At 33.2% G+C, this 19,409-nt stretch overlaps 1 protein-coding gene across 2 annotated transcripts in view; it reads left to right on the top strand.

The window, feature by feature from the left end:
• Positions 1 to 8,424: 8,424 nt before the first annotated feature.
• LOC111044651 (odorant receptor 10a) overlaps positions 8,425 to 19,409 on the top strand; it is an 83,234-nt gene continuing 72,249 nt past the window's right edge. For both annotated transcript variants that reach the window (XM_039437106.1, XM_039437105.1), the window contains exons 1-2: positions 8,425 to 8,595; positions 11,667 to 11,884. The gene's annotated coding sequence lies outside the window, so the exon portion shown is untranslated. The remainder of the gene's footprint in view (positions 8,596 to 11,666; positions 11,885 to 19,409) is intronic.

The following is a 19,409-nucleotide window of genomic DNA, read 5'->3' as shown; positions in this document are numbered from 1 at the left end:
TATGTACAATATCATAATTATAGGACTACGCATAAAGACAGGACATCGTCAGCAGTAACTTCTACACACGAGATATAGTCCACTTCCTCGCCAGTTCCAAGGTTAGTGCAAATTAAAGACTTACTTTTGGGGTTGTCGACGTTTTCGTGAATTAAATCTTAACTGTACCCCAATCCATAGGTTTGGGGACAGGACGGGATTACCACGAACAATGCACGTTTCAGCAATAAAATTCCCAGTTTCGATTACGACATCAAGCTTAAATTCCAAATTAGAAATTCTCCGAACAGATGAAAGGCAGGCGGCTTTTTATTTCTCATTTTTTCGTGAATCAGATACGAGTTCACGCACTGTGAAATCGCTGACTCGACTTTTATGACTTGCCAGTGAATCACAAATAAAGCTGATAAAGCTTGAAAAACGATATGTTCTTATCGTGTTACTAGCAGCTAGTGTGACGTCACAATACTGAGGTTCTTCAGTCGGTTTCAATAGCCAACTTTGAATTGAAATTCGTGAAGTCGCTTGCGTGCGCACGGTCTTTGTGTGTTTGAAATTGAATTCTCGCTTTGACAAGTGAGGGAGTAACTGCAGACTGCAGATGCCGTAAAGACAGACAGACAGATGAGTGTCAAAATGAATTGGATTTCTTCTCGATCATACTGTAAATTACAGTCGGGATTGTTCTTCACAACAATACTAGATTACAATCAGCGTACTCGATATCAGTAGTGTGTACTATACCACTACCACACACACACACACACGTTTGATTGTATACAATTACAGCATTCATATATCACTAGAAGCGTTTTATTAGGGTTGTACATACACTAGTACTGTTAAATTGGAAAAAGCTCGGAAAACTCATGAGTCCCAATTCGTTTTCAAATCTCCCAGATCCAGCTTGTGAAAACAATAGGACAATTGTTGAGCGTACTTTTGTTGTTTTGGAACTATCCAGTTCAGTGATGAAATGGAATAAGTGCATTGTCAATTTCAAGCTGTATTGTGAGATAGAGTGCTGCTGATACAACACTGTGATGTCGTTAGGTGATTCTTGGCAATGAATGATGTTGTGTTGCCATGATGATGATCAATGATTGTGGGAAAATTGAAATTGGAAATGTTTCAGTTTTTTTCGGGTATTACGTTTTTTGTCCCAGCTTTGATTCAGTTTTGAACAAACTCGTAATGAAATTGAAGTACGCAATACCCAGTAAAATTGAATTCTGTGTTGGTATTATTGTTTTGAATATTGTTCAAAACTAGATGAATTGATATAGGTATTTTAATTTTTCATCTATAGAATTTCAAAAATATTCTTTATGTATAAATGATTGATTCAAAACATACTGGGAATAAAAACGTGAGATACATTCAGTGAGAAAAATGTGTGGCAACTTTTCAATTTTCAACTCTTACTGCTTATTATGCTGCAACTTTACCATGTAACAGCTTGCAAGCTGTACAAGGACTTAGAATTGAGTTTCTCGAAATTACATAGGAAGTCAGTTTCATTTTCCTTGATTGATTGAATTGGATTATTCTCTATCCTAATCATTTTCATTTTCTACAGTAACAGTGTCACTGGATGAGAGAATTTTCTATTACTTCAAGTAAGTAATTATCAGTTCCCAGGGATTCTTCAATGGTGAATTTTCATCTATACAGTATGATACTATTTCTCCCAGAGTTTCACTTGTATATTCAATTCAGTCCTTAGATAAAGTAATATTGAAAACATTATATGAAGAAACAGATCAACCAGGCATAATCAATACACTGAATCTGAAATTGAATTGTATAATCTCAAAAAAATTAGCACTCTAATCTGAATTGATTGGAAGATTACTATCTTTACTACAAGCTGAAGCTCTCACATAATCAATACAGTTCAAATCGATTTGAATTTTGAATACCTCGTAAATGATTGTGTACTAGGGTACAATTTTGTATCACTATAGTTGATTCAAATCATGCATAGAACTGTGTGTTACTAACCAGGTCTTACTTAATAATTCGTTAGAGAACAAGGAATGATAACAAATAGCTCTAGAAGCTAGAGAGTTGGTTCAATTAACACATAGCATCTTCTAGGATTTCTCACAGGGCACAAGTTAACAGAAGTCATCTTTCTCAATCCAGGCATAGCGATCCAAAGCATGAACAAGCTTATAACGGCTCTAGAGATTCACAAGTTCTTGGTAGCTTGCAACCGAGTGTTGCAAATGATCTAGTAGGCTTCCAATATTAACGTGTGGATTACCATTGTGTTCATTTTCAGTCCTATGGGAATCAATATGAGATATTTGTAGTAAACCTGAGTCAGATACAGCTCGGAATAAAGTATGTTTTCTTATTGATGTTAATTATGGTTGAAGATGAATTATCGTTTGGTTATCTTTCATAATAATTCTCATGACAATATGAATGACTCTATGATAGATTACTTGACTCAATTTGAACCATTTGGCGAAATGTTCCACGAATAAGATTTATACTGGAAGCATATTGTTTCTTCAATTGATAAAGATGAATGAAGTATAAATTTTACTGTTAATTGATGAACACGTGATTTACGAACAAAAATATTACTTTGATGATAACAAAAAATCATTTTCCAGATTACAGTGATGTGTGTGGTTGGATTTCATGAATTCTAGGAAATGTAATCGGTTTCACATTAACACATCATCATTCGATAGTGAGATATGAGGTTGACTTCAAACGTTCATTAATTCACGACACTCTTATTATGCTGCAACTTTACCATGTAACAGCTTGCAAGCTGTACAAGGACTTAGAATTGAGTTTCTCGAAATTACATAGGAAGTCAGTTTCATTTTCCTTGATTGATTGAATTGGATTATTCTCTATCCTAATCATTTTCATTTTCTACAGTAACAGTGTCACTGGATGAGAGAATTTTCTATTACTTCAAGTAAGTAATTATCAGTTCCCAGGGATTCTTCAATGGTGAATTTTCATCTATACAGTATGATACTATTTCTCCCAGAGTTTCACTTGTATATTCAATTCAGTCCTTAGATAAAGTAATATTGAAAACATTATATGAAGGAACAGATCAACCAGGCATAATCAATACACTGAATCTGAAATTGAATTGTATAATCTCAAAAAAATTAGCACTCTAATCTGAATTGATTGGAAGATTACTATCTTTACTACAAGCTAAAGCTCACACATAATCAATACAGTTCAAATCAATTTGAATTTTGAATACGAATATACCTCGAAAATGATTGTGTACTAGGGTACAATTTTGTATCACTATAGTTGGTTCAAATCATGCATAGAACTGTCTGTTACTAACCAGGTCTTACTTAATAATTCGTAAGCGAACAAGGAATGATAACAAATAGCTCTAGAAGCTAGAGAGTTGGTTCAATTAACACATAGCATCTTCTAGGATTTCTCACAGGGCACAAGTTAACAGAAGTCATCTTTCTCAATCCAGGCATAGCGATCCAAAGCATGAACAAGCTAATAACGGCTCTGGAGATTCACAAGTTCTCGGTAGCTGGCAACCGTGTGTTGCAAATGATCTAGTGGGCTTCCAATATTAACGTGTGGATTACCATTGTGTTCACTTTCAGTCCTATGGGAATCAATATGAGATATTTGTAGTAAACCTGAGTCAGATACAGCTTGGAATAAAGTATGTTTTCTTATTGATGTTAATTATGGTTGAAGATGAATTATCGTTTGGTTATCTTTCATAATAATTCTCATGACAATATAAATGACTCTATGATAGATTACTTGACTTAATTTGAACCATTTGGCGAAATGTTCCACGAATAAGTTTTATACTGGAAGCATATTGTTTCTTCAATTGATAAAGATGAATGAAGTATAAATTTTACTGTTAATTGATGAACACGTGATTTACGAACAAAAATATTACTTTGATGATAACAAAAAATTATTTTCCAGATTACAGTGATGTGTGTGGTTGAATTTCATGAATTCTAGGAAATGTAATCGGTTTCACATTAACACATCATCATTCGATAGTGAGATATGAGGTTGACTTCAAACGTTCATTAATTCACGACACTCTTAATAAACAGCATAAAAACTTTCCTTCCATACAAACAAATCCTAACAGTTTGAAATGTATTTCACTATACTAGAGTCTAGTCACCCCAAACGTCCTAGAGACTCGAAATGCTATCCCGATTTCCTGTTTGTAGTTTATTTGTCGTTTGCGGTTAGTTTGTAGTTGCCACTTTGGTGTTTGACTTGTCTGAGTGTCGTAAATAAATTGGTCACCAGCAATCGACAGCACTGGCTCTAGGAGGCCCTGAAAAACTCGCGCTCAGTCACTTCTAACTGTCAGCATTGATTGAATGTGAAACGCTAGTGTATATTCATAAGGAATGCTGACAAAATAGAGTGAATCACACTATAACAGATCTCGCTTCTTCTGGGAAATTTAAACGGACCCCAAGTACTGCCGACAAGATAAGTCCAGAATCAAGTTGTTTGTGAGGACTTTGGGGGTGGTCGTCCCTTTTCTCAGAAGCAGCTATCTCTGTTCCGCCTGGCTTAGCTCAGCCTCAATAATTAACTGACTTTTCCGGCACTTACATTGCTCTAAAGTTCATTCACACGTGTACAAAGATATTGCACAATTGTACCCCATGTGGAACTGACCAATAACCACCATACTATATGAATGAAGGCAATGTTTGCTATTTGTTGACTGAGCGAAGTGAGGCACATCTACAGGCTGAATTAATTGAATTAGATTATCAATATTGGATTATTATATTGTACGATTGTATAGTGGCAGATGAGTTGGAAATAATGCTGGCTACTACTTTGCTTTTACGATTCATATCTTATTGAATTGAAAACATCTTTATTAACAATAATGTACAGATACATAGCAATAAAGTTTAATGAATATTGATTAAGACTATTCATTAAGACTAATAAAACATAGAAAAAACTATAATTGAGAACAATCATAAAACTTCATACAGTCAAATCTGTAAACTCTTGAATGGAGTATAGAGATAATAAAACGAAGTATTCCTTGAGTTATAATTTCATTGTTTTAACATTTTCTGTTGATTGGATAGCATTGCAAAGTATGAGTAGCATTGATAGCATTGATAGTATGGGTAGCATTGCAAAGTATTTTCTTCTCATGTATAGTGTTTTTTCATATAAAACTAATCTTATGAGTCTAAAGTTTGTGAATTCATGGTTTTATAAGTTAGGATTAAATCCTAGCTACAAATTTTGTATTATGAGGATCAATTATTTAATTTTTACTGTCAAGCAATATAATAGGACTTTATAGTAAGTAAATTGACCGAAGCGAAGCTGAGGTCTTAGTTTCGACTCGATCGGCTTTTGTCTGTCTGTTTGTTTGTACCGCAGTTACAGTCGCAGTTATTGTCCGATTTGGATGAAATTTGGTATGCAAGTTCTTTGAAACAAGGCGCAGAAACGTATGTGTAACGAGTTTTGGTAAGACCTCCGGTTTTCTTTTTAATATTTTTTGAAAAACCGTAGAATAACCTCAAAATTATCTTTGAAGATACAGTACCTCATGTCCCTACTTTTTCGCAACCACTGCTACTAGGGATTGGTGTCAAAGGCGGTTAGAGCGTAGTTTATCACACTGTGGGACCCAGGTTTAAATCTTGTTCAGACCAGATTTTTTTTGCAGACGATACTAATTGTTTTATCTTATTCTAATAACTAGTAGGTAACCCGTGCTTCACAAGGGTCTATTTTAAAACTTTGCAAAATGAAAACTTGACATAATAAAAAATTTGATATTCGAAAATAGGCCTATAACCATCCTCGGTTAATGAAGAATCTTTATGCAAAATTTCAAATCAATCAGTCTAGTAGTTCAGACGTGATGATGTGTTAAACATAATTTTCCTACATCACATAAGTGTATGTGCCAGCTCTTTCCATTATTATGGTAAAGATGATGGATAGACGCATGATTTATCAGTATCTTTGAATGAGAATAACTTTTGAACGGTTTAAGAAATCGGTACGGTTTTGATGTGACAGAAAATCAGTTATTTTTATTCGAATAGGATCCCCAATCATACCTATCATCTAATGTCCCTTTTAAATGAAATGTTCAGCTGCTTCTATACAACAACTGGAAGCATGACAAATATTGAAAACTTGATGTAATGAAATCTTGAAGAACTGAAAATAGGCATAAATAACCATCCTCGGTTAGTTAAGAATCTATATGCAGAATTTCAAATTAATCAGTTGAGTATATTTCAGACGTGATTATGCGTCAAACATAATTCCCTATTCCTTATGTGTATAAGCACAGAGGAAAGAAACACTATGTATGCTTATTCCGTGGTATAAGCCAGTTCTTTCCTTTATTATAGTATAGAAAACTGAAGAAGACATAATACTTGAAAACCTCACAGAATCATATCGATTTTTCCAATACATCAATAAATTTTAGTATCGATTAGATTCTCCTCAATTTGAATCAGGCAGCCTTTTGTTTTCCCAATTCTAAACAAAATACCTAAAATACTCGTTTCACTGCGAATTCGTGTCTAATAGTACATTATAACTGAAGAATATAAATTATTACTTATTTTATTGTGATCTATTCATGTTTTTCATATGAAATTCAATGATAGGCCTACAGCATGAAGACTATGTCCATTTCATTTGTACTGGTGACAAAATGTTACATTAAAAAAAAATTATTGATAAAATCCAAGTTCAATTGTAATGAAAACAAATTCCTTCAAAAAATAATTGATAATAATACGTTTCGAGGGAAAAATTAAGAACAAAAAAAACTTGGGAAGAATCGGGATTCGAACTGAGGATCCATTGCTCCGTGAGCCAGCCTTTTACCGTTACGCTAGACAGGCGTTCGAAAATATGAGTCTTGTAACAGCATTATAACCTCCTCATAAAAATCACACACTTCTGAGCTGCAACAATGTAGCCTATGGAGCTTCATGAACGGTAGCATAGATTTGAACATTAATTCTGAAAAATCTAGAAGGAAAATTGAAATTTGGGCTTCCAGGTGCACGAGATTGATATTTTTAGAATCTATGTGCAAAATTTGGAGAACTAAATCATTTCCGTTTTTCCGGTATGCAATCCACAAGTTGACATGTTTTGATGCGAACAAACGAACACACACAACCCTACTCTCTCTTATATAGATAGTCTATATCATTATAAAATTATCATTATGACTATATAGAATAATAATATTAAATCACCTTATTATTATTGAATTGAATTGTCAAATTAATCGGGTAAATTATTTTTGAAAAATCTTTAATATCAATACATAAATAACTATTACTATCTATGTTACAGATAACTGAACTATTTTAGTTGTGGACAATTTTTATAATCATAAAAATGAATCAACTAATAAATCAGCAACTATTTTAGTTGTAGACAATATTTAACATTCATTTAATCTCCAACTTCTTTTATTCATAACTATCAAATATTATTCAAGTTTTTTTCAACTGAATTTTCAGTTTATCAGGTACAATAATCATTGTATTGTATGCATTTTTTGTGCATTTTTGTGTCGCTCTACAGTGTCAAGTCTTTTGTTTTCCTTTTGATATGAGATCGGAAACCGATTTGTGAGCCATTGAATCCACTTTTCATGAAAAACATCATTAGCAACCTCCTGTCATTGTCACCAACAAACCCATCTTATTTAGAATAATTTTCCATCTCACCATCGTCTGCGAGACGATTCATCATCTAAATAATTGCCTACTGCATATTCAATTTTTCCGTCTGTTGACCGATTTCTTATGATTAATTATTAGAAAAGTTGTAATATATGTTTATATTGTGAATATGGAGATGATATAAAGGTACCTCCTTGATAAGTCCGGTGTCCCTGCAAACAGTGTCTCTATAGTGCGGTCCACGTTATAACGGCAGTATTTTATTAACTTTTGTGTTGCTATCCTTGTCTATCATTTGACAAAACACATACCACTATCGTTTTCTAGCTCCACAACGTTGCCAAATCCATTTTTAACGATGAAGGAATATAATTAATCAAGGCAGACAAACGGCAATCTACTGCCATTATAACGTGGATCTCACTATAGCACTTTCAATGGAGAAAATAATAGATGACATGGCTAAATCTTCACAATAATATACTGTACTTACTGGCCATACTCATTAGATTGAGAGTTGTATTCATGAGCGAGGTCTACTATTCGCAGAACTACTAGTTAATAGTAATAATTATTTTTATTTTCCTCATGTTCTTGCTAAAAATAAATACCCGTACATTTAAAAATCGAGCCACCCCGATCTCACTGCAAGCATTTCAAAGTCACGAAATCAAGTCAGCCGCGTTCTTCTTTGAAAAAGTGAGGTTATCTTTTCACTTGCTTCTTCACACATGGAAGGAAGATGGAGTTGTCAAAACTGCAAAAACAAGAACATAGCAAATCGAACTTCCTCTTATTACTTGAAAATGTGGTTGATAGTTGATTAAGTGATCTATAAGTGTTATTATGCTATTTTTAACACTTGCAATTATAAATAACTCCGGTAAGTTAACTAAAATCTTATTTGTCGTTGCTCCCGACGTCACATTCAGCTGCTTTGTTTAATCCTCATAAAGTTTGAAAGTAATTCGCTATTTTCAGATAAAATATGTTAGATAGATTTATTGTCACTGAGAGACCTGATTAGCATAAAATATATTTGTAGGCTATGAACAATTTTATTTTTCCATAACTTTTTTTTTGCAATCATAAAAATTGTTGAAAGCTGTACGTATGCTTAACGTGTGCTTAGTGTCTGTAAGCTGTTAAATCGGATGATTTGTTTATCAGCTATAGTGAGGTTTACGTTATAATAGCAGTGAAAAAAGATAGAGGAACAGTGTTGTCAATTTTCTGCCTTGCCACTTCCTTTTAGAGAGACTATAGAGTATAGTTAATACCGGTATTTTTTTGTTTACTGAGAGTGAAGCCCACATGAACTCCAGGCTTGTGCGTGGGTAATGATGCGTATGATAATAAGTGATGAAAGGACCTAAAGTTTCGAGTGTGTTCCGAACACCGATAAGCAATTCTACAAGTCATGTAACCTACCATATTCGGAGGAGTTGGCTGAAGAGGTCACCCTTCCAAAGGAAGTAGCAGGCGAATGATTCTTAACTTATCTAAGCGATAGCTTATCAGCGAGTAAAATCGCTCTCCAATATTGATTTTTAATTCTATATTAAAATAATCAATCATATTTAATTCGCGTCAAGAAAATGCATTTTTCAATGATTAAAATATAGGCTGCATAATAGTTTTCATAATTGAGATTAAATATTTCCTTGACTAATTATATTTCTACATTGTTGAAAAACGGTCTGGCGACGGTGCAAAGCTAGAAAAAGGTAGCACTATCTGCAATGCTAATCAAATACTACTAGTATTCACACTACTACAAGTACTAAATACTATTCCCAAATAATGCTATTCTTAAATACTACTAGTACTTTACCATTATAACGTGAACCTCATTATTGGACTAATTTAGGACAATGTTATTGATAGCTATCAAAATAATGCTTATTACTTGGTACTTAATAGGATTCTATACTTTGATTTGATAGTCTCTCTAATTTCTGAAGCAGACATTGTGAATTTACATGACATGTAATGTAGGCTAGTAGCGTATTCATTAGCCGCGGTTGCCTTTCTATTCATTTATATCGATTCCCTTAGCTGCCCAGTTCTTTCTTGGGTCTCATCTCGAAAACCGCAAGCCACGTCTGGAATAGCACAATGCTTTTTTAGCGCTGACAAAAAGAATCGATCATAAATTGGCAACGCAAAGAAGAGAAGCGTACGAGATCAAAGAGCACGGTGGGGGAACGAACGTTAGCGGAAAAAGAAAGGTAATTTCTGTAAAAGGGTATCTTTGCAGGGATGAGGAAACAGTAGTAAGGGAAGCAGTAGACCCATTTGATAAGGCTGAATGACTCTAATCCAGGATCGGACTCATGTGTTGGCGGATTCTGTTGGAGTGCTCTCTCCCACTCGCACAAGCGAATATCTCCAATTCAGCTCAAATTGAGTTCTTCTCTGTCTTTTGTTTCAATAAATTGGAAATCATCTACTTCTCACTCAACACGAACTTGTAGTAAGCATTTACACTTTCTATTGGTTCTCAGTTGTTATCTGATTTCTGATTCAATTGAATAAGAATTTTTCGCTTGATAGGTCTAAATGTTATGAAAATTATATATTTCTGTATCTTGACTAGTTGAGACACAGAAGCTACAGTTTTCACATTTTTGGAATCCAGCTATAAACTTTCCACTTAGAGTGAAAATGTAGAGTAAATGTCGTATTTTTGCTTCCTGACTATTTAAAACAGATAAGCTGTAGCTTTCACGTGTTTCAACATTCATAATTATTATTAAACTATAATAGTGATATGATAATTACTAAGTCATATTATTCCTTCCATCTTTGTTCCCAATTTTATATAGTACAGGCTAGATGCTTGCTGTCTTAATGTGTTATGTCATAATAATTTACATCTCCAAATCATATTATATTGTAATTGTGATTGTTAATGGAATAAATATTATGAATTTGAATTATTCGCTGTAATATGTGTTTTTCCATGTTAGAATGTTGATTTGTAAGGTGAGCTATTCTTTAAAATTATTAGCTCCAAAATTTAAAATACGTCTTGATTTCGTCCAGTCTATGAATGTTGTAATTTGTGACTTCTGCCACTTTAATATCTCACTTCAGGAGAAAAGTGAAGGGCCTCTTACAATACTTTTAATAATCTCATCTAAATGCACTTCCCTTATCGACGTATATTAACTGGCCTGCAAACTTATGACTGTAAATATTAACAAATATTGTTCTTCATTATTCTATAGAATTACTATTTTATCACAATTCTCTCTGTTGTCAATATTTGCAATCGCACAAATCTTCAGGGTGTTTCATGGCCACCCTGGAGACATGGCTTCAGTAGGACTTCAAACTTCTTTTGGGCTTCTCATAGTTTATAGTTTTCAATGCTATTTCATGCACATTATCATTCAGTTCATTTATTTTTCAATTCTGAATCTTTCTCTCTTTTCCTATAATTTGTAGGTCTATTGACGTAAATCAGTGAGTTAGCACTCAAATCTTCTAGCAGAAAAAAATGTCGAACCATTCTGTAGAAGAAAGAGTCCTTGAGAATTCGCAACCACTATTAAGTGGTTGAATTGAGATCTTAAGAAAGAAACTAAAAGGGATGACGGAAATAGGTACTTATGAAATAAAAGCAGTTACGACGACCATAGGGAAAGTATAAAATGATCGGAAGGGCTGGAAAAGGGTTGATGACTGGAATAAGGGAAATTGATGAAGAGGAAGTGAATGTAAAGTGAGAGGAAGAGGGGATTGGCTCGATATAATCGCAGAAATTTCTTTCACTTAGATGAGTGGAAATAGGGGAGGGAAGATTGAGGGTGGTCTAGAGTGAGAAGATGATTTTTGGGCAGTGAAAAAATAATATATAGTCGAAAGGCAGACAGGTTTCCTTCCCTATCTTAGATCGACTCGGACTGGCTGAACGATTTTTGAAGTGATCAATTTTCTTTTTTTCAGAGATAATATTCGAGCTCGTTCCGAATTGACGCTTGACTAGCGCTGGTGAAAAGATTTATCCAATGAACTCGGATTACTCAGCGCTCGGTGTTCCAGTCGCTGACAATATTCCTCGCCTCCGAATTCAATGTGAATCATCAGATCTGTATGGCGTTATGCGATCGGCTCTCTTCAAGGTTGGTTCATCAGTCTGGTGATTTTTTCATCTGTAACTTGAGGTAAGAGGTTTTACATTCATATTATCATTTATATTTTCCTAAAAGGCATCTACTTAGGATTTAGAAAAATATAGAGTTTTTAGAAATATAGAAAAAATGGACCTAGGGCTATATCTGATGTCTGAGGTTCATATTTCAATCTATTTATAATAGATCTTGAGCATTTATGTACCAGATTCAACATAAATCTATGCTGAAGACATATATACTTCATCATGTTTGAAAAGATTTGAAAACAAACATAAGTTTGAATTTCATATTTAATCTTTTACAATTTAGATTCTATGAATATCTCATTTTCAAAATGAAGAGGAAACAATTTATTTTTCTTAAGCTCTAATGGTAGGCACTCTCATATTTTTTGCGGACACGTATTTATTGTTATAATATGTCTGTGGGTATTTTTTCCTAAAATATAGAGAAATATAAAATAATGGTAAGAGAATAATAAATTCCATTTGAAACGTGGGCTTACCAGTTACTTGTAATGATTTTCCGTATGAAAGGCATTCATTATTTAAGAGATGGTGGGAGAATCTTGGAATGACAGTGTCGCTTTTGGCCAAAATATATTCATTTACTGAGTAAACGCAAATTCCAAGAATTCAGAGTGGGCCATGAATTTGGATACAAGACAAAGCACTTAATGAACAGCAGGTTGGTGCTTCACTGAGAGATTGTGGCAAAGTAATGTCAGAGAGGAATTTCACACGTCATTCAAGATTTTCGTACTCATTTCATAGGGTTTGGTTGGAAATCGGAAAGGGCGAAATCATGCCAAAAGCGACACTGTCATTTCAAGATTCTTCCACCATCTCTTAAATAATGAATGCCATTCATATGGAAAAGTGCAAGAGGTTAAAGGGTGGATGGTCGAAAGAGAGAATCATAAATAAATTACAATTTATAAGTTGGGAGTGGTAGAAACTTTTCATTGATTGACTTCGTCAGATATTTTCCATCACATATTAAGCTATTTCAGATGACATTAATTCAAAAACATGGCTGTATTATACAAATATTTCTCATGCGTACTCAAGATAACAGGTCAAAGAAGACTAGTGTGAAATTCAATAGAATATAACAAATATTTTCAAATTAGGTCAAAGAGTAAGAAATTCAGTTCTTTGTCCTTGTATAGGCCTAGCATCCATTGTACATTAAATCGTACAATAGGTCTAAGAATACTCAACTGATTCCATTACAATAGACTATGCAGCGGAATAAATAGTAATAGAATAATGACGTTTTCCCGTCCTAATTTTGTTATTTTCTCAATATTTGAGCAGTTTAATAGCACCTCTAAAAACGATCCGTTATTCATCCAATTTCGATTATTGAATTGTAGACATTTGAAACATGAATATTATTGGGAGTGGTTGAATTATTTACTTACACAAATGTGGGTGGGCTACTTAAATTCCTATATCATTCTCAAGTTTGGGTGAAGATACAGACCATTCAAGAAACACTCCTATTAAAGTCCAGCTTCTTCAATTGGGATCAATAAATTGATGTGATGATGAATATAAGTTTATAGATAATTAATGTCTATAAAATATCTTATAGGAATAGATAACAACATGATTCAAGAAAAAGACGAAAGACGAAAAAACATGCAGTGTAATGATATATAAATATTTTTTTTCAATCTCTTTGATAGATTCAGGCCATAATTTTACAGATATAAATTCCAATATGAACATACTAAATTATGGTAATAAGAGTGGTAAACTGAATGTTAAAGAAGAATTTCATATTTATAAAGCGGCAAAATTAAACAGAGATAAAATAATAAACTTAATCCAATTAGACACCAATAACCCCATTTTACTAAGAGCCATTTTACTAAGATTGACCTTGAGAGGTTGTGAATGAAAGTACTACATAATTTCGCTCCTGGGTTTTGGAAGATTTTGTGTTATAAATAGTCACAGATAAGTACAAATTTTGTGTTTATTTCATTATTAATTGTTTCTTGATCACGTTTTATCATTTTGTTTTAGATTTTAATTCTTAATTCTATTTTAAAAAGCCAAACACCGTTTAGAGGTTAGTTTGAGGTTAGGTTTTTGAGATTTAAAAATAAACATAGATAGTTTACTTGACTAAAATTATAACCAAATTAAAATCCTATCATTTATAAATCAATTATTATTATTGCAAGTAATATAATTTCTTAGATAGGAAGATGAGCTCAAGTAAAACACCGAAGGTTAATAATAGAAATGTAAACATAGCGAGAGTACTTACGCGTTCCCAAAACCAAAATTCAAAAACGCCAAAACCAAAAACCCCAGTTCTTCAAACTACTTTAGCCGAAAAAGTTGCTCAACTACAAAGTAGCCACACTAATTTAAAAAACCAATTAGAAGTAACTTAAAAACGTCTGAGGAAGAAAGGTTAGGGATGGTAGAAGAAATTAAATCTTTGGAACTGATTATAAAATTACAAGATGAAGACCATAAAAAAGAAATACTAAATCTAAAAAATCAATGTAGTCTAATGTCGGAGGAAATAAAGAAACTAAAATCTAAATTTGATAATACTAAATGTATGATAGAACCTCCGTCCAAATGCAAAAAAATAGAATCTAACCTAAATGATGGGAAATGCTCTGAAAATGGTCGAAATAAAACGTACAGTGAGGTTTTGAAGACAGCAACCAAAAATATAGCTGAGGGAAATAAAGATAGGAAAGGGAGAGTTCTGCTACTGACATCCAGTCATGGACGTGATTGCAGTGATCTCCTTGATAAAAGATTAAAAAATAAATTTGATGTCCAATGTTTTTTCAAGCCAAGTGCATCAATTAATGCAGTTGTAGAGTCAGCTAGGGAACAAACTAAAGACTTTGATGAAAATGACTATCTAATTGTACTGGGTGGCTCAAATAATATAAATGAACCTAACTTGAATCATCTTCCTCAAGTAACAGAAAAAATCAAGGAAATTGTGCCACTCAGCAAAAAAACAAACTTAATAATAAGTACTATTCCTAATAGCTTTGATAGGCCAGAATTAAATGAAGCAATCAATTCGACAAACAAATCAATCCATAATACAATCAACAGCCTGAAAAATAAGAATTCTAAACAACTGGGGATTTGTTTTCTAAATGAAAGGCTGAAAAGACATAACTTCACTAATCATGGGTTGCATCTAAATCGATCTGGCAAAGTAATCTTTTGTAATAGATTGGCAGAGCTGATTGAAAGCCGTTTGCAATCCTCTGGTTTAAAAACAGTCAAAAAAACAAATAACGATTTTTTAGTAAATTGGCTCAAAACAGGGAAAGGGAAATAGCTACAAATGCTAGAGATAGAGTAGCACAAGATGGTAAGGTTTTTAGTATTTATCATCAAAATATTCAGTATCTTCGCAACAAAATTGACAGATTAGAAGTATTTCTTAAACAGGAGGATCCTGACATTGTTATTTTCACAGAGCATGGCTTAAAATAAAGGAAATAAATCAAGTTAGGATTCCAGGCTATTCACTGAGATCAGAATTTTGTAGAATAGCTCATAGAAGTGGTGGTGTATGTATATTCACTAGCAATGCTAAACATACCCAAACTTATGAACTGGATTTTGTTAAGAGATTTTCTGTTGAGATGGATTTAGAGGTGACGGGACTAAGGTTAAAAATTGATGATCGATTTGAGGTAGTAGTGTTAGGTATCTATAGGTCACCAAATGGAGACTGGCAAAAATTTTGTGAGCTGCTCCATACACTTTTGGAAATTACAACCGCTCGTTTCACAAATGTTATAGTAGTAGGAGATTTCAATACCGATTTTGCCAGGCACGATAAAATGACAGAGGATATTAGAGATATTATTAATATGAATAATTTAGAAATTAAGGTCCACGAATATACAAGAGTAACTCGAACTTCACAGACAATTATTGATAATATCCTCACAAATATAGAAGGTTGTAATGTCAGGTTAGGTAGCTCAGATCTATCAGATCATAACTATCAAATTTTAGATGTTAAGTTGCAGGGCCAGAATCCAAGCAGAAAAAAAACTTTTGTGAAAGAAATTCAGCAATATGAGCTAGGAAATATAAATTGTTTGAAGCAGGAACTGCTTCAAGAAAATTGGAGTAGTGTTTATAACAGTTGTAACCTAAATTACAAATATAAGCAATTCATTGATACTCTAAGATTTCACATTAGTGTATGCTGTCCGATAAAAAAAGTCAAAGTAAAAAGTAAATTAAACAAAGTAGATGAATGGATAACTGAAGATATCCTTACTCAAAGAAATATTGTTAGGGAAGCTTATGAGGAATTTAAATTAGTGAGGGATGTTCCGAGTGAGGTCAAATACAAATGTCTAAAGAAAAACTATGCAAAAGAAGTGAGGAAAGCTAAGTGTAAGAAAACAGCTGAAATATTAACAACTAGTACCAATTTTAACTCTGCTGTTTGGGAGGTAATTAATAGAAATAGGAGAGCAGCTCAAAAGGATACAGTTACTAATGTCCCTAGGATAATCGATGAACATGGAAATTATATGGATGATAGTATAGACATTTGTAACTTTTTCAATAAATATTATCAACAGGTTGCATATAATCTCCAAAAGTCACCGAACACTAATACTTATAATACAACTACATTAAATGCTGAGCCAATTGAAAAGGTATTTAAATTTCATCCATTATCAAGAGATGAGTTGTCAAGAATAATAAAAAATTTGAATAACAAAAAAACAGTAGGATTGGATGGGGTCTCAAGCAAAATTTTAAAAGAATGTGAAAATGAATTAATGGACCCTTTATTGCATCTCCTTAATACTTCACTAGAGCAGGGTATTTTCCCTGATGATCTGAAACAAGGAAAAATTTTGCCAATTTTCAAGAGCGGTGATTCTGAAAGAGTTGAAAATTATAGACCCATTAGTATTCTAAATGTAATAAGTAAAATTTTTGAAAGAGTAGTTTTAAATAGGTTATTGATGCACCTGGAAGAAATTAATTTCATATGTGATGAACAGCATGGGTTCCAGAAAGGGAAATCTACTAAGACTGCAATAGTATCCCTTGTTGAAAGACTAATAGATATAATAGATTCAGGTGAGAAGGCAGCCGCAATATTTCTTGATTTATCCAAAGCTTTTGATTGTGTGAACCATAGAATATTATTGGAAATACTAAAAACTGTAGGTGTGAATGGTATAGAACTAAAATGGTTTGAATCATATCTCATAGGTAGAAACCAGTGTGTTGAGCTTACCAAGGTGGATGGGAATGAAATAGTAAAAATTAAATCTCAAAAACTGGAGGTCCAGGCTGGAGTACCTCAAGGCTCAATTCTGGGTCCCTTACTGTTTCTGTTGTATGTGAACCAATTACCAAAAGAGTTAAAAGATCACAGAGCTCTGTTGTTTGCTGATGACACATCGCTTATCTTTAACAATTATTTATTAGATAGTCTAGAAATAAATGCTTTTACTGGAGTACAGTCAATTGTCCAATTCTTGAAGCAAAGGCAATTAACAATAAATAGTAAGAAATGTCAATTCCTACAATTCAAAAGTAAATATAATTCAGTAGAGGATAGAGAAATAAATGTGTTTGTAGAGGAAAATGAATTAGACCAAGAAGAGAAAGTAGCATTCTTGGGAATTTTATTGGACAGGAAATTAACATGGCATCCTTACATTGAGAGGATATGTAATAAGATATCATCTGGGGTATTTGTCCTGCGGCAGCTTGCTAGGCTGAATGATAAAAAACTACTGTTAACTGCTTACCATGGACTTATACTATCTCATATTAGGTATGCTATTTTAGTATGGGGTAATTCATCTCAACAAAATATGGACAGAGTGTTTAAGATTCAAAAGAAGGCACTCAGATGTATAGAGAAAGTGAATAGGTTAGACTCTTGTAGGCCTTTATTTAAAAAGCTTGGTCTATTAACTGTGCCATCTTTGTATGTATATGAAGTTGTAATGCATGTGAAAAAGAGTGGTGTGATCCAGAATTCAGATGTTCATGAGTATAATACGCGAAACAGAGCAGATTATCATATAATGGGTCACAATAGTAGGTTATTTGAACAAAAACCAGATTATATTGGTAGGAAATTTTATAACAAGCTACCTCAAATCTTGAAAAGTAATGATGATTTGAAGATTTTCAAAAAACAAATGAAAAAATATTTAGTTGATAAAGCTTTTTATAGTGTACAAGAATTCCTTTCAAACCTAAACTAGGTTGAACTACTTAGTGTTAGAATTATTATGTAATAACATGACTTGTCTTATACTCCATGACTGGAGTCTTTAGGACGTAATCTAAAAAAAAAAAAAAAAAAAAAAAAAATTGATAGAATCATGCGAATTTAAATCTATATATATATATAAAAGCGAAATGGCACTCACTCACTGATTGACTGACTGACTCACTCACTCACTCACTCGCATAACTAAAAATCTACTGGACCAAAAACGTTCAAATTTGGTAGGTATGTTTAGTTGGCCCTTTAGAGGCGCACTAAGAAATCTTTTGGCAATATTTTAACTCTGAGGGTTGTTTTTAAGGGTCTAAAGTTCGTCTTTTAGCATGTATATTCTTCTTCTCCCAATCTCTTAATTATAATTGAAATTTCCATATCATATGTTACTATAGAACTATAATCTAGATAGAGTACCTCTTCGAAACAGTTGTAAACTGGCAACTAAATTAATAATTTTGTCAGGTTGGCATTAAGTTGAGTTGACTTTGTTAGATTGGCACCAAGTTGAAGATTCAAATGCATTTATCGCGGAAAAATTGATTGGGCACTGCTACTTCAATCCTGGGAATATTATATTACTAGCAGTCAGGCTCGCTTCGCTCGCCATATCCGTTTAGCCAGCCGTTTAGTCTGGACCCCCGACTGGATTGTCCTAACATATGATAAAAATGCAGGCGAGCGAAGCGAGCCTGCTGATCTCATTCTTGGACGATTCAGTCGGGGGTCCAGGGGGCGGAGCCCCCTGGCTAGACGGATATGGCAAGCGAAGCGAGCCTGACGGCTAGTCCACAATATTTATAGTTTTAGTTCATAAAATCATATGAATACACTAACATATGATCAAAATAAGAATCTTCTATCAGAATTTATTTATTCAATTCATATCAATTGAAAATGGCATCAATGTCCGAAACATGTTGTGATTAAATATTTCAAAAAGAGTACTAAGATTTTTATTTTTCTTTCTATTTATAATTATATAAATAATTATACTGGTTGAATGGCTGTCAGATAGAAAGCAGGCAGCGAAATAAGAATACAAGTGATGAGAAAAATGTAATTCATTAGCACTGAGTGTTTAAAACGTAACTCCTGAACAAGCTTCTATAACTCCTTATCATGCATTCCAACTCTTACAACATGCAACTCCTTGACATTCTTCAATAATATCTGGACATGATCCTATAACTTCTGGGCAAAAATCTGAAGTTAGAATACTGTAGTGCTCAATAGTCATGCAAAGCTTGTATATTATAACATACAAAATAAT

Source organism: Nilaparvata lugens, chromosome 10 (assembly GCF_014356525.2).
Source record: "Nilaparvata lugens isolate BPH chromosome 10, ASM1435652v1, whole genome shotgun sequence".
In the NCBI taxonomy this organism is placed as follows: domain Eukaryota; kingdom Metazoa; phylum Arthropoda; class Insecta; order Hemiptera; family Delphacidae; genus Nilaparvata; species Nilaparvata lugens.
The sequence above is the reverse complement of the archived record's forward strand: the minus strand, read 5'-3'. Positions and strand labels throughout refer to the sequence as shown.